The sequence below is a fragment of the Chelon labrosus genome (assembly GCF_963514085.1).
Source record: "Chelon labrosus genome assembly, chromosome: 22".
NCBI lineage: Eukaryota > Metazoa > Chordata > Actinopteri > Mugiliformes > Mugilidae > Chelon > Chelon labrosus.
Window position 1 is genome coordinate 15373049 of NC_140355.1, and position 16228 is coordinate 15389276.

A 16228-nucleotide genomic window follows, 5' to 3' on the forward strand; every position below is an offset into this window, starting at 1 on the left:
GTATGCAGCTTTTAAAACATCAAAACATCAAATTTGTATACTACTTTTACTCTTACAGTCATGTTTACATCCTCCATGGACAATTTGGAAAGTTAAAACATTTACGGCATAGTTTTTGTTTTGTATTATACTTTGTATTGTTCCTTTTTTTGTTGTTTTTTAGTTTATTTAAAGTGTCTTGTACTTGCACGTCATGCTGCTCACATGTGACTTAAATTGTCCCCTGGGGATAAATAAACTTTTCTGAATCTGATTCTACACAATAACATAACATAATGTTTTGACTGATCAGTGTATATGGATCTGTACGAAACAATGTTTAAGCTGATGAAATTGTACTTTCTTTGTGCGATTGAAGCAGCTTTTAAAACGTCAAATTTGTTCAGTAAAGTTAGTATACTACTCTTGCTCTCACAAGTCATGTTTACATCCTCCATGGACAATTTGGAAAGTTAAAACATTTGTGGCATAGTGTGGGGGTTTTTTTGTATTGGGTTGTTCCTTTTTTTGTTGTTTTTTGTTGATTAAAAGTGTGGTTTAAATCTTCTCCCTGTGACAAATAAAGTTTTCTGAATCTGAATCTACACAATATTACGAATGTGGTCATAATGTTTTGACTGATCGGTGTATATGTGCGTGTATGGATCTGTGTTAAATAGTGTTTAAGCTGATAAGATTGCACTCTCTTTGTGCTATTAAAGTAGTATGCAGCTTTTTAAAACCTCAAATTTGTTTGGTTAAGTTATAAGTCTGCAAACTGGAAGAAGAAAAGAAAGAAAAGAAAAGAAAAGTCCTCTTTGGAGGATACCTTGGATTCCCCCCACCACCTCCTCCTCCTCCACCAGCTGCTCCCTCCCCCTGTCTGTTGATATCACAGCCCGGAGAGGTTTGAATTCAGTCTGTGGCTCCAGTCGCCGCCATGCTGAGCTGAGAGAGACCGACAAACCAAACTTTGTCACGCTGCTTCTGCTGCTGCTGTTTTAACACTCACCTCTTTACGCACCGGAACAGAGAAAAAAACCTTCCTCACCGTGAGTACTACTCGCTTTTAGTTACCGTGAGGACTTTGTTTATTCGCTTTAAGTAGTATTATCTTTCTAAAAAGTTATTTCAGGCTGTGCCCCGGTGCTCGTGCGTGCTGTCGCGGACTCCAGCTGCACTTGTTGCACTTGTAGCCGAAATAAAAAATAAATAATAAAAGAAAACTCCACTAAATCTCTAAAGAGTAAAAGCACAAAGCTGTAATTTTCTTTTTAGGAACTTTTTCACATATTTACACCGTTTTCCTTCGACGTTTTGTCGAAATTTAAGATTTTTTACATCGCAAATAACTGCTCAATATTATTATTTCTGCGTATCCGCCATCTTCTTTTTTTTCTTTTTATAAACATTAAACCACACTTTCACCTTTTTTTTTTTTTTTTTTTTTTAAATGCCAGCCTGAGGTCATTCAGGGGTTTTTGTAGCCTTGGCATGCATAAATCAAGGGTTGCTCTTTCACTTGCAATAACAAAAGAGCTTTATTGACAGCGGCGAGGCGCACAGCCACGTAACCACAGCTCGCACTGGAGGAGCATGAGAGAAGTAAAATACCTGCAAAATACCTATTTTTTTTTTTTTCCTCCAGCCTTGGAGGCATCTTATGCCAAGACGAGCAGGGCAGTTTTGTGCAGCTGGGGCCCATCACTGGATGCTCATAAACCTTTCACCTGCATGCATGTCTGGTCCTGGCTGCCAGTGGAGCTGTGCAGACGGCAGGGAGTCATGAGGAGTTATGGGGCTGCTTTGTGTCTCACCATTTGCCCTCTGGCCTGGCTAATTGAAGTCCTGCATCTCTGTGTGACTTTCTTGGCTCTTTGCAGTATAATTCAGAGTGCACCATCATAATCCTAAACCGGGACCTTCTCTTGACCTTTTTCTTTTAATCCCTGGGTGAAGTTTTTGGAGACAGATGTGCCGTGAAGTTCTTCGGATTCTTCCTGATTAGAGCCAGAAGCCAGTCTTTTCATTATCGATTCAACTGTATCTTACTTTACTCTATAAAGTAAGTCTGCAAGATGGAGTAAAGAAAGAGAAGAAGTCTCTCTGAAGGATACCTTGGATTTTCACGTTCTTTTTCTGTCTCTTCCTGATTAGATCCAAAAGTATTAATCCATTAGTTTGATGACTAAGTCCTTTCATTATGAAGGCACCTGGCATTTATTTAAAAACAAATCACAATATATTACTTTGTTTTGCTTCCTGTGCTCAGAGATGTACAATTTGTCCTAGAAGACAAAGAAAATGGGAACATTTCCATCATTTCTGCTCATAAAATAATAATAACTTATAGCATTTGGCATCACTTTGAAAATTGTAAATGGAATTTTTGGATATATGTATATTTTAAAGGTCAGATGATTAGCTGACTTATTGAGCAAACAATCTACTCTGATTTATTGGTATGGATTAGCTCTGACTTGCAACCCAATTCCTTGCAGCCCATGCTCTTTACCTTTCCAGGCTCATGATAAATGCATTAATGACTGAAAGCATTTTACTTGGACTAAATGGGAGCTTAGTTTGCATTGCATAAGCACTGAGGAATTTTGCAACATGCCAGCTATGCCATTTTTCCCTTTAAACACAACTGTTGTGTTTGCTAAATCTGTTTTCCACTGCTTAGTTTTTGCCGTTAACCCCCTCTCCTCCCGCCTCCCCGCTCAGCATTTCACCCCAAAAACAATGCACGGGCCGTGGCATCTCTTCCCTCGCGGCCTCAATAGGTAATTCTTCTGCCTCGTCGATTTTTGATGCCACAGGTCCTTGGCTGGGTCATACCAGGCATCGGGGCAGCCACCCGGATCTTGTCAACGTGACGGGCTGGCTGGCACCCGGGCGAGCCAGAATCATGTCAGCCAAACCCTCGGGGGGGGGGAGAGGCAAAGAACTAGCGAGAACAGGATATTGCTGTGTGATCATTCACCAGCAGTAGAGAAATCATTAAACCACTGGCTGCATGCCGCCGAGCGGTTCAGGCTTTTCTGTCTGTCACTCTGACTTTCCCTCAGGCTAGAGGTTGTGTTCTAAGTTTGTCATAGCAGGTTTTGTCATTTCCTTCATGAGACATGCATGCTGTGACTTAATTATTTATTATACAGCATAATGACTTTGAGATGTAGCCTTGTTTTCTGTGCCCTTACCTGCTTTTTTTTTTTTTTATGACTGGCAACCTTTGCCTTCACAAATCACTCCCAAAAGCTGCGTAGTTTATTTTTACTTGTCTGTATTGGATTTGTTTGAATTCTATTAGTGGAGAAATGGATCTGTCTTAAAGTAGCTTTTTTCCACTTTCATTGGAAGCACAGGATTCACATGTGCTAAATGAAATTACACAGAACGCTCTTGCTCATTAATGATACACACAGGCACGCAAACCCCTCTTCAGACCGCTTTTTTGCCTTCTTTTTTTTTTTTTTTTTTAAATCAATAATCAATTTAAAATGGGTGGGAAATGGGAATCCGGTCAGGAACTGTGTAGCTGAAAGAGAGCTTTGTGTTATACTCGAACGTTGTGTAGACATGGCATTTATTTTGGATGCCCGGGGTCATTTAACCCAATGCCTCGTTTGGGTTCCAGACCAAGATCTGGCTGTTTGTCAAATCTCTATCTTCCAAGAAGCGTTGATATTGGGTCTGACTGGCGCGTGTCCAGGGTCGCATATGGAGCGCGGATACTGCATTCCTGCTCTGATCTAAATGCATTAATTCAACAACCTCTTAAGGCCTCGCTTTTAGAGATGCCACGTTTCTTCACATGCTTGTGACTGTCACCTAATTGAATAGAGTCCTAATGGATTTGATGGTGGCCATTCAAGGGGGGTCGGAGGCTTTCTTCTCTTGGTCGTCAGCCAGCTCCTTTGCTGGAAAAGCCTGGAATACCTGCAAATGATCTGGGAGGCAGTGCTTCACCTCCTGCTGTGGAGGTCACTGTAAAAGGTGTTGTTTTTGACACCAACACACACACACACACACAACCTTTTTATTGTTCTCTCCTGCTCATTAGCAATCTAATTCACTCCTGGCAGACGAGTCTGTAAACAAGATTTGCCTCCGGTAAATCAAATGCAGGCACACTGCATGCCGAAGATGCAACGTGTGACACACACGCCTAGGCTAGTCACCTTTTTTTTTTTATTGTGGCCGTTTTAGGAAATGCGGAAGGCGAGCTTGATGTATGACTTGCCTCAGCCTTGTTGTTTTGGTCCTGCAGGAATTGGAGGGTAGAGGTCAGCGGCTAGGTGTGCTGTGCTGGCTCTATTAAAACAGACATCTGGGACAACCCCCAGCTCCTTTTGGAACGCACAGACCTCCCCAGCCACACCCTAGTTCCCCATCACCCTCAGGCTGGAATAATTTCCTATTGGCAAAAAGAGAGCAGCATCTGGCTCCGTATCGGCAGCATACAGTTTCACGTGTATGCACTTTATGCGTGAACCCGGCCGTGCAGAATGCATTTCTGCATTTCTAGTGATGTCTCGGTAAAATTGTCTTGTGATTGAATGGTGGTTTGTTTATTAAGCTAGGTTACATGTGTTTTGGAAAACAAAAGTATTGAACACCACACCCTGCAAGGCTTGGCTGCTGTGATTAGTTTTCATTGACTGAAAGCAGTCATTGAATTTGAAACCACGACACATGCACGCAGTGACGTTTTAGAAAACGTCAACAATGATCGCATTAATCAGAACTTTGAAGATTCCCAAGATGCTGCGCGTATGCATGGCTGTGAGCGATATCGCTGAGGGTGCAGGAAGCGCGCTGATCCGCTGCTGCAGCTCTATTGACGGCTTGCGCGATGTTTTGAAAAGGTTCCCAGCGTTGTGCTGCCGAGAGCAGGGAGCTGGAAGGGAATGGAGCGTGGACAGCGAGCCGACATACAGTACATTCTGTCGCTGTGGAGGATATCGCTGTCTGACACAGCTGACTGGAGAAGGTGTTTTCTGTCTTTGTCCGTCTTCCATCTGCAGTAAAGCAGCGAGCAAGTGTTGTTTACAGGTGGTAGTTCTGCAATGAGAGAGACTGTGTAGCTGGACCTTTCACGTCAGCAGATTTTAATCAGTTTATCAACTTGTTGTCACTGACTGTTGTATTTGTTTAGTGTTTGCATAGAGAGAACGACGTCCCCGCATCATTGATTCATTGCCTGAGGATGCAAACTGTATTTACAGTTAACCTGTTTGAGTAGTTCATGCCACCTCGGGGCAGCAGCTGAACCTGAAGTCCACATCCACCCCCCCCCCCCCCGAAACGTCCCCACAACAATAGACACACTCCCACAGATGCACATGCACACTGCTCTAACCTCAGCCCCCTCCCCCTTTCTTCTCTCCTATCACCCCGCCACCCCAAATTCCCCCTCCCCCTCCTCAGCAATTGTGTGCGTTGACGCTTTCCAGAGGCGCGATCTCGGCGCTGTCGCTCCCCTCTGGCTGCAGCGTTTCACTGCCCTGACAGCGGGGGGAAACGTAATCCTGCCCGTTCGGTCATACGCTCAGATGGAGACAGTCTGCCACTGGCATGCGCTAAAGTGAAACGGGACTTGAATGGAAGCACGATCCCTCCACCCTTTGCAGCATCTTGTTCCTGTCGTCAGTGTTTATCGTGCTAGATGGTGAGAGGAGGGCTCAGGGAGAGCGAAGGAGGGAGCGTGAGAGAGCAGGAGATCGACCGGGGAGTAGAGAGGAAGGAGGTGACGGACAAGTCGCGGTGGATGATCTGTTTTTTTTTTTTCCCCCTCTGTCATGCAAACCATTGGTGACTTTCCCAGTAATGACAGTGTGACTGAGCCAGACTGGAAGAGCTTCTCCTACTGCGTTCTTACCTCTTGAACCTGCAGGATCTTCCCACTCAGATTTTGGTAAGATTCATTGTCACACACAGCATGTGTTGACAGAAATGAATGTGTCGACTGCTAGTATTTAACACCTATTTTCTTCTGCAGTGGCACAAGATCTGCTGTGTTTTTTTTGTTTTTTTTTTTAAAGCTCACTCTGTGCTGCAAGGAGTGTCTCCAGCATGGTGCATGCTATTTTTACCCAAATCTCATCTGAGGTAAATAATTCAGTGTTGTGGTCCGTAGCAGGTTCTCATGATGCAGTGAGTGGGACTCTGTTGTGTCTCATTTGAGGAATCAACCAACATGCTGATTTTGAGTGTGTGACAGAACATTTCGAGCGTCTCTAATAAGCGACAGCATAATATTTTCTTCATAGAAACATGTGGAAAGAGTTTGTCTTCTCCTGGCACGCTGTTCATAAATCTCCCTTGAGACAGGAAGGAGTGGCGGTATCCTCCCAGTTTGGACAGTTCAGATTTTCCTGCCCTCGAGTCAGTCTCCTTAACTGGGCGCTGAAACACTTGAGAGAATTATGCTCGGTGTATTTATTTGTGAGCTAGATCAAAGCTCGCCAACGTGTTTTTTTTTTTGTTTTTTTCCCCAAGTGTTATCACTTCAAAGAGCTCTACTACTTCTCTGCACGCCTCTATCTCTGCAGCGCACATGTGGGAACCTCTCTATCTTTTCGGCATTCACGCGATCTCTCTTCTTTTTTTTGTTTTGAACCCACTAGCTGCAAATGTTTTGCAGCTCAGTCGCTGTTCTTTGGTGTGCACCGCATTCATTGTGGAAAGTTGAGCCAGCATGCGGTGCATCATGGTTTGCGTGGGTAGATTTAAGGTTTGGGTAAGGCGCTCTTGCTTTGCAGGAAAACACCGTGCAGATCATCACCACCACTCAGAGAAATGGGACAGTTTGTGTGTGAAAAAGCATTTGCTGTGACGAAGAAAGAAAAGCTGACGTTTAATTTCTTGTGGTTGTTTTTTGAAGAAAATGAAGAATGATTATCGCCCTCAAATCAAATGTCAGCCCTGTTTGTTCAAGCTGATTTTAGATGTTTGTGTGTCTTTCTCTTTTGACTACGTTTCCGATAAACAAAGCCGAGACTGAGAGACCAGAGGAAATGGAACTAAATTGATTATCGACATGACTTGGGTGTATACAGCTAATGCCTGTTTCTGTCCTGAAGACGGATGCATGGGGAAAGGTTCAGCGAAGTGCCATTAGACAGGACAATGAAAGAGATGGACTGACAGGTTAGCAAGGGGCCGAGACCTTGCCTCCGCTCGTCTGCTCATCTCTTATGTAAACTTGACTGTCTGCGAATTGGTTTTTAATGCTCGCCTCCTCGCGGGAGCCAAATCCCACTGTTGCAGGTCACAATCTGTGTTATGCCAGCCTGTTAGCACATCACCGGGCATAATCTATGAATCCAATGCGCCGCTATCATAATCTTTTAAGGGCTGATAAGCTGAAGAGCTAATGCCAGGTTGGCTCATCAGCCAGCAGGACACAGGATGCGACTCGTCTAATCGCCTTATTAAAATTTCAAAATAGGGACGCTGGCAAGGAAGTGATTCTGCTGATTTATGTGCGCTTCTCGTTATAATTTATTAGAGGTGTATTTCTGCAGTTTATTGATCAGTTTTTAATGAGCTTTTTATTGGTGTTTTGGTGTATTGGTTTTTATGAATTATTCATCCTTTGATGCCGGGAAATAATCAGCTCCACCGATCCTGGCAATGGGTTTGTCATCTGCGTCTGGATTCCTACTGTCTGTGCTCTCTACCCGGCAGACTACTGCTTGGTGCTCTCTATTTGTGGTAGCTGGCTGGTTGGCTGCCTTGGTAACCATGGTAACAGTGTCCCCCAGAAAGCCGAAGAGACCTTGCCTTGCTAGGCTAATTGTGAGCGAGTGAAGCATGTCTGCAAAGTTTAGACGTGGACCCGGGCTGGACGACGGCCTATTCAGTGTTTCTCAGGTTTTTGTCTTTTCACTGACTTGCAGCGGATGTCACAAAAGACTCTTGTCTGTTCAGACCTTTGTCTGATGATCATTTGGTTCTCGACTTGACCTACATACATGTAGAGCAAAATAATGCATGTAGTTCATGATTAAAAAAAAAAAAAAAAAGACTTTGAACTTAGTCACAATGATGGAATCTTAGTGATAACTTAATCTTTAAACAGTTGAGTTACTGTTTTAATTTTCTTAATACTGTGCTGTGATAAGGAGAATAATCGATTTAATGGTTTGAAAGAAGGTCAATCTGGAGTCATTCTCAAAGGACAAATGGATCTTCATATAGAAGGATCTTCAGCCTGTCTTTCTCATACAGAATAGCAAATTAAATACGTTTTGAGTTACTCTATCTTTGTGAATTTACAAATTTGAGCTCTTGAAAATAGCTTTTTACCGTTTCAGGTCCGTTTACTTAATTAATGGGATACAAATCAGCAGATTTAGTAACTGAATTCTTGAAATATATCCTGTTCAGCTACTTAAATGCAATCTAATGTTTTTTTTAGTGATTTAAAATATTGAATCTTTATTATCTTACTGTTAAGCATAAAGCAAGAGATTTGAACACATCAGCTTGGTTGTAGCGTACCTATTTCACTATTGTCTGACATTGTATATACAAAAAAGCAGTTGTTTGTTGAAGTTATTTTCCCTTGAATGTTTAATACGCCTACTGTAAGTGCGAAATGAATGATTTACCGTAAACCTTTTTGATTTTTACCTCTCTTCCAGACCTGTGTTTGTGACCTGAGCCGAAGGTTCTCCAGCTCAACCGTTTCCATCCGTGTGTAGAAAAGCGAAAAAGAAGATTTAATGAATCAGTATTCGCTAGCCGACGCCATGACGGACAAGTAAGTGATTTATCCCCTTCGCGTCTGTGTGAAGAGCCACTTGTACCGTGGCCCTTTTGTTTTCGAGTGTGAAGTAAGAAGATGATGCAGTCCCTTGTAGTTACACTCCTCTGCCTCTGCAATGAGACCCGTCTCCTGGGAAGTGTTTACACGAGTGTGCCTCGGTGCGGAGTTGGAGGAGAAACAGGGGTTCAGATAGCACAGAGAGAAGTGTGTTGTGGTGGGGGGTTGGTATAAAGACAGCCTGTATTGCCCTGTGAAGACGTATGACATTTGCATCAGGGCTGATTTGCATGCTCGTTCACTGCGCTGGTATGTTGCCGCTGCTGTTGTCTGCTCTTTATGTCCCTGACAAAACAGTCATTTAAAGTTTTTTCTTTTTAGGTTTCAGCATATTACTACCTCTTCTTTGTATTCTCCCCGTTTTTCTTTTTTGGTGGTCTCTCCTTCATCCCATCTTTCCCTTCCCCCCCCCTTTTCATTTTGCACCGGTGCTCTATCTATGCCCCCCTATCTCTTTTCTCTTTTTGTCTCTTTTGTCAACTTTGTCTCCCGGTCCAGTGTTGGTCGGATTTAATCTATAGAGGACGGAGAACTTTTGGGTGCAGTAAGACAAAATAATCTGCCGTCAGCGTTCATAATAAGCGGAATAAGTGGTGCGGGCCAGTCAGCTGAAAGGGATAGGCACGCACAAGGCTGGGGCTATTATTTGCCTGAGTTACAAAAGTTTGGCCTGTAACAAAACTAAAGAAACACGTTGTTCTACGGATACTTTGATAAACCGTAGCGATAATGAATGTAGACTGAGAAGGTACATGGAGTGAACTTGTGAAAAGTAATAGTTTGTGTGCACTTAGTCAACCTCCTGCAACTCTCAACTTGTTATTAATCCACCTTTTTGAGAAAGGAGTGAATCACTGTCTTTCTATGAAGCAGGCCCTAGGGTGCCGTCCCTGGCAAACACCATGCACGCCATTATGTCAACATAAAATATCGAGTTGTTTAGTAGCGTTGGATAATGCTATATTTGCCCAGAGGGGAATTTCTCTTGCAAATTAGACGGTTGTAGCACTTCCCTTGTAATTTTTCAGGGTTGGAAGTTTTTTTTTTTTTTTTAAAGTATCTTGGATGCAGCACGAAGAAAAATATGTTCTTGGAAACTTTAATTTGAAAACAAGACACGGCAGGATTTTTCATTAAGGCTCCGCTGAAAACGGAGTGAAGAGAAGGTTTTTTTTTAAGTAAGTGATGATGATGTTGACAAGCTGCCCCGCTGGATGAAAGGTATCCAAGCAACCCGGGAGGCGGTGATGGTGGCGGGGAGGTGGGGTCAGTCCCATTGTGTGCTAGATGCTCGTCCATGTTGTAGGATGATTGTTTCACTGGGAAGAATGATAAATGTTATGCTAAAAGGAAGTGAGGGGAAAAGTTGGAGGACGTGCCCCCCGACGGTGACGGCGAACAAAGCCTCCCTCAACATGGGACTACTTAAGATTCATACAAAGGCAGAAGAAGACGGCTACTTGCTTTCTTTCCAACACACATGCTTAAAAATGTCCCCGCCCCCCTTTTTTTTTTTTTCTTTTCCCTAAGGGTAAACATTTACACATGCCAGGATATCAGAGGACATTCCTGCAGATATGTGCATTCCAGTTGGTATTCCCAGATAATTCACTCTGAACTTTGTGATTTCCATGTGTTCCTGTCGATTCACGGGTCAACTATGCACCTGCGAGCGTCCGTCCTCTTGCATCCTCAAAAATTAACATGTTTCATTTGCTGAAATTCGACCTGCTGTTGTTCCAGGATGCTCTGCGATGAGGAAACTTTTCTAAAGCCAGATTTGCTCTGTGGAGCCTGTGGACGGGGATTCTTTCTGTTTAAATTCAAGCCGGCATAATCCTCTTCAGCGCACGGCTTTGTGTGTGTGAGTGTGTGCGTGTGTGTTTGTGCGCTAAAGTACAGAGTCCACGCACTCTCCATGCAGGATTTGAATGAACAGGAATTTCACCTTTCTTTCTGAGAGACTTACACAAGGATTCACTGTATTGCATCACATGGGAAAAGTAGGACAAAAATGCCACACCCCGAATGCACAGAGAAAATGTAAACTCAGTAGAAAATAGCACTTCACAATTAATGTGTAAGTGTAAAACTCTTAAAATTGCATCTACAGCCTCTTGTTGTTTGGGGCAAAACAGAAAATCAAGATGGAAAAATTCATTGTTCCTTAAAGCCCTCAAACCATACGATCACGTTTCTTTGTGCAACCGTTCCCTTCTCGTTTTCCATAAGGAGAATCCTCCTCCTACTCATTTCTCCTCGTTCTCCGTCTTTGTCTTCTCTCTTCAACCACCAGAAACCTGCACGCTACAGTATCCTCTCTCATATCAGCCACTCTCCTTCCTTCCTTCCCTCCCCCAACTGCGTGGGGGTGTTCGCTGACAGCCTTGTCAGAGACTTGGGATGCTCGTAGATGGACAGTAAGGTCGGCTGCACAGATGTGTGTGTGTGTGTGTGTGCGAGAGAGTGGTGGGGAAGGGCTTACTGGAATGACCGCGCTGTCACAGAGATGAGTGGCCTTTCCCAACCTGCTGTATGTACATGTGCTTTGGCTATCTGTAACAGTCAAGGTCCCGTGTGGGAGTGCATGTCGGTCTCAGGGGAGTGAGGGTAGAAGTCGGTTAAGAGCTATCTGTTACGCAGAACCATAATACTTATGCATGTTAGAAACCTGCTAAACGCAGAAATGTGTGGTTTGGAGGTGCACTCTCCAGAGTAAGTGTTTGAAGACTGACAAGAAGTCCATCGGTCAGCGCCAATCTGTGCAGGCTAGAGGTTAATTATTGCATAATTCACATTTTTCTCCAACCGCCTGAATGAAACAAGGAATAAAAGTATTTGCACTTAATTACACTATCATTTTTCATATAATTTGTAGAAGAATTGACTGTGGCCAGAAGATTGATGGCTTTGATAAGCCCCTAACTTTGTGATTTTTAAAATGTCATGAAATTTGGTACATCCAATAATTTCCATTTCTGGGTGAATTGTATTCGCTGTGGTGTTCCTTTCACTTTCCCCCGTGGCACCAATATGAGGTCAAACTTCTTTTGCTTTATTGTCACGTAACATAACGCCACTCCCATCAGCCTGTACTTCACTTTAATTATAATTAGATAGCATGCCAAGACTGTGACTATAGTAAACAAAATGCCAGCTGTATACCAGCCCATTAGCCTCATCACTGTTAACATGTTGGCATGCGGGCGGCCGCTATTTAACCCGAAGTGCTGCTGTGCCCAAGTGTCGCCTCAGGAAGCTCCTAGCATGGCTGGGGACTTGTAATCTTGTAATTTTGCGCTTTGATGAATGGAAACCTTTAGCCTGTTACTGGGGCAAAACTGAACTTTGTTTTTGGCTGGGACGCCTTGTGCTGGGAGGAGTTTGTCCCATCTGTTTTTCTTATCAAGTTCAAACTGTTGAGTGTGGTTAGAAGTAAAATATATGGCAGGTTGTTCAAATTACCTCAATTAAATCCATCGCTGTTGCCGTCGGGCAGGGAGGTGGAGTTGTGAAGGTCATACGATATTGACAAAAGCTCAAGCGGAGACCTTTATATCAGCTTGGGGGTAAAATCAGGTGTCACAGTGGATTGAGTTGAATAGCGCTTCCTGTCAGTGTGTTTACCATAGGCTGAGTTTCTGAAGTAGGGCTATTAATACATTTGTTCTGGCTTGAAGAGTCCTCAAAAGGCCAGCTTTGCCCGCTCCTCATTCAAGTCCACTCATCAATTAAAAACCCCGAGACCCGTGACATCTCCGTTTCCTCTCCGTGACTTCTCCAGACCACTGTGTCACCCAGGGCGTGGTTTGTTGGGGCGGGGGGCACTGCTGGGCTCGCACCCGGGCTCGACACCCACTCAGGACATCCTGAATTGAGACATGTGAAGGCGTGGTGTCACTGGTGTCACTGGGATTTGCGGGAGCGTAGTTAAAAACTCTGTATCAGCTGTCACTGGGTTTTGTGGGAGCCAAGGGAAGCCAAGTCAAAGTGCTTCCTGAAGATGTCGAGGGGGCTGCACCCTTTGGCCTATGGCTCATCAATCTTGAACCGTCATCTACTCCCAGTGCTCCATTGATGCTGTCACAGGACGGAGACGGGCACGGATCTGATGCATCGTGTGTTTTTTTTTTTTTTTTTTTTTCTTGACCTTGATTCCTGTGAACAGTTGTTTTCTGTCGCCACAGGAATCACGTCACTCCTCTCCTTCTATAATTTCTAGTCGTTTATAATCCACACGTGATGAAAGAAAGGGCGGCTTATTCATTACACGATAACGGTTGTCACCACAGATGAATGTGAAACCTGAGAAAAGCGTGCAGTTAATGCTCGGGCACGTACAAAGCTCCTCGGCCTATAAAGCGATCAGTAAACTCCTCGTGTTTGTAGTCTGGTGTGTATCATCACTGCTTAACATAATCTGATTATTCTTTTATACACCAGAGCAGGGGGTCTGCATTACAGTAGCTTACCCCACACAGCAAATGCTAATGAATCTGCATATTTGGGTTGATTTGGTTGACCTGAATTCAGTTGTCTGGAAGATTTATCTGGGACTGTATTATTTGTTTCCAAATCCATCCATCAGTCTCCAACTTTTAACTTATTTAAAGATTTTTATATATTTTTTTTTAAAGGTGTTAGGACAATTAGGCATTTATTCTCTATTTGAAAACTGGAAACAGACCACGACTCACAAGCTGAACCACAGTCAAGGCAAAGTAAATATGTAACCCCGTGTTTTCCACTCAAACAGAGCTGGATTGTAGAGGACTGTGGGAATAAAGCCGGTGTACTTGTGCAGGGAGAATGTATTCAGCCTTGTTGGGAGGGTTTTAATTTTGCTCAGGGAAGCAGTGTAAAGGAACAGACTGGAAAGTGTTGTGAATGGAGGCCCAGCCATCTGTCACAAGACAATAAGAAGATTTCTACTTTTTCCACTGGTCGACTTATAAACTCTTTTTTTTTTTTCCTTCACTGAAAATGAAAGTAGTAGAATTTTCCAGCTGACTGCAGATTATTCTTTTAAACCTTTTAGTTTCATTAGTGATGCACCACCAGTGCTGCTGACACTGCAAAAATAGACTTTTTTTTTAAGAGGCTTAAGGCTTTTCTCGATGGTTTCTACCTGAAAACCAAATTTGAATTGCAAAATTACTGCTGCCTCCTGTGTTTCTTTTTCATTTCTGTGCCATTTCAGTCAAACGTAATCAAGCCACGTTTACATAGTCCTGATCAAAGTTGAGAATTTTTAATCAATAAACCATATAAGGCTGTCATCTCACGCTAATAACAGATTGTTTTTACCTATCCAGTGAATTATCTCGGCATATAACATTTGGATCGGCACCATTATATAGTTATGGTCTTTTACTTTTCTGTTTTAAATAAAAAGTCAACAACTGATGGCATTTGGTTTATGGTTAATGCCAATAAACAAATCATGGCACACTTTAATTTAGCTGCAGCTGCATGGTTGCACTGTGGCTTTCTATCTTTAAACTTTGAGCGTTGAAAACATGTACACGAACGTACAGTAGTAAAACTGTTTAATTCCTCTGTTGAATTGATAACGGTTTGCACAATCTATAATTTACTCGGAATAGAAACCGTGCAACTTCCAAGGGGCCTGACTGTGGCTCACCTCATGGGATTATCGCAAACACGGAGAGGAAATAAATCCCGAGCGTTGACGGGTGAATACGTTTATTTACATCTGGTCGTTCGTAGACATGTCTGACCGCAGCCATATATCTGTTCTCGTGCAAACAGCCAGTCCTCTGTGGCAGAAGAGGAAGTAGAGGAGGAAATTAGTGTAGCTGCTGCAGACCTGAGGTTCCAATGACGGTATTCACACAAGATAATGTTTGGCTGCTCACCATTTGTTTGTCCTTGGTTATAAAAAGTCAACACTGTATCCTGATATACATCATATGATATCACCGGCTTAGTAGTTAAGGATATTTAAGTCGCTGTGTAATTGTTTTGTCCTTCCTAGAATGATTGTCTACTTTCTGTGTTGGGTTTGTTTTATGATGTCAGATTTAATGTGCCACATGTGTTTTCATTGATTCATCATATCTGTCTCACTACGGTAAATCTGTAGACAACTAACCATACACTCAGCCTTCTTCTTTCTAGATGCATGTAACACACACATTACATAAGTGTCTTGTCTGATCTTTCTGTCTTCTCCCCCTCCCCTAGCTTGAGGATTTTATAATTCTCCGGAGGAAGAGCGTCGCAACTTTTAAGGAGCCACAGGTCAGAAACTCTACTCCTCTCCATTCCTTCCCTCCCTGTTTGCTGTGCAGACAGACTGTGAGCCGCTTCACTGGCCTGCATGCTTCGACACGAATGCCGCATGCTTCTCCAACCCCCCCCTGTAATCACCTTGGGGCTTTGTTTTTTGTTTTCCCCCTGCATGACCGCTCCTGGACCACGCAACTCTTGATTTGATCCCTCTTGGCTTTGTTGCTTCTGGAAGAAAACCGCCACATTTTTATACTTCTCGTTTTAAAATGCTGCTTTCCCTTTTCTCCAATTATTCCTTATGTCATTCCCTATTTGGTTTTCCTTTCCTCTTTAAGTTGTGATTCTCTTATTTTGTGTGTGCTTGGAAGCAAACGTCTGTGTTGTCTTATATCTAATGTGCGTCTATAGTGACGAGCATTGTGCCTGCTTGCAGTGGCCTTTTGGACAACTAGCATTACTCTTTGGCTTTGCCCTGACACGGCTAAGTCCCTCCTTCAGACAATGATTGTCCAGTCATAGCTTAGCAACCGTAACTTGGCATGGCAAGTCTGTCAAGCTTAGAATTTCTCCAAATGCCAAACTGGTGTGAATGTGTCTGCAGAAAGAGCTAAAGAGTTTGGTGTCTTTTTTAGCGCCTTTCTGAAAGTAGAAGCGAATAGAGAAAACTCTGCTCTAATGTGAGCTGCAAATGTTAGCATGCACAGCAAAGATTGTGCCTTTTCAACACGTCAAAACATGAACTAACTTACAAATAGCCTTGTTCTGGAGAAGCACATAAACATTATGGAAGCAAAATGCCTCCATATCTAAATTAGTTGCCTTGGCAGCTTTTTATTTGATTTTAGCAACTTTATACTCAAGCAACCACATAACCCCAGTTACCAAAATAGACTTATATTTCCTGAAAGCATCTTAAATGAGTTAATCCTCACTATCAAAGCCGTTTCTCTTGTAAAAGTGGAAAAAAAGTAGTAAAAAAATACGAACAATAAGAAACTAAACTAAAATCTCTGTACACAAAATTTCTGTAAGGCATCATTACGTTTGAAATGTTTAAACACACAAGTGTGAAATGAAGTCAACATGCCCGAAGCCTCACTCGTGAGAAGCTTAATCGATACAGGATGTCGGTAAGCTTTTTCCCCTTCTGAACAATTG

General features: G+C 43.0%; 1 protein-coding gene across 6 annotated transcripts in view; it reads left to right on the forward strand.

Moving 5' to 3' along the window:
* The first annotated feature begins 907 nt into the window (after positions 1-907).
* Positions 908-16228, forward strand: part of sema4d (sema domain, immunoglobulin domain (Ig), transmembrane domain (TM) and short cytoplasmic domain, (semaphorin) 4D) — a 38314-nt gene continuing 22993 nt past the window's right edge. For all 6 annotated transcript variants that reach the window (XR_014699747.1, XR_014699748.1, XM_084572694.1 and 3 more), the window contains exons 1-3: positions 908-1031; positions 8634-8752; positions 15023-15079. The gene's annotated coding sequence lies outside the window, so the exon portion shown is untranslated. The remainder of the gene's footprint in view (positions 1032-8633; positions 8753-15022; positions 15080-16228) is intronic.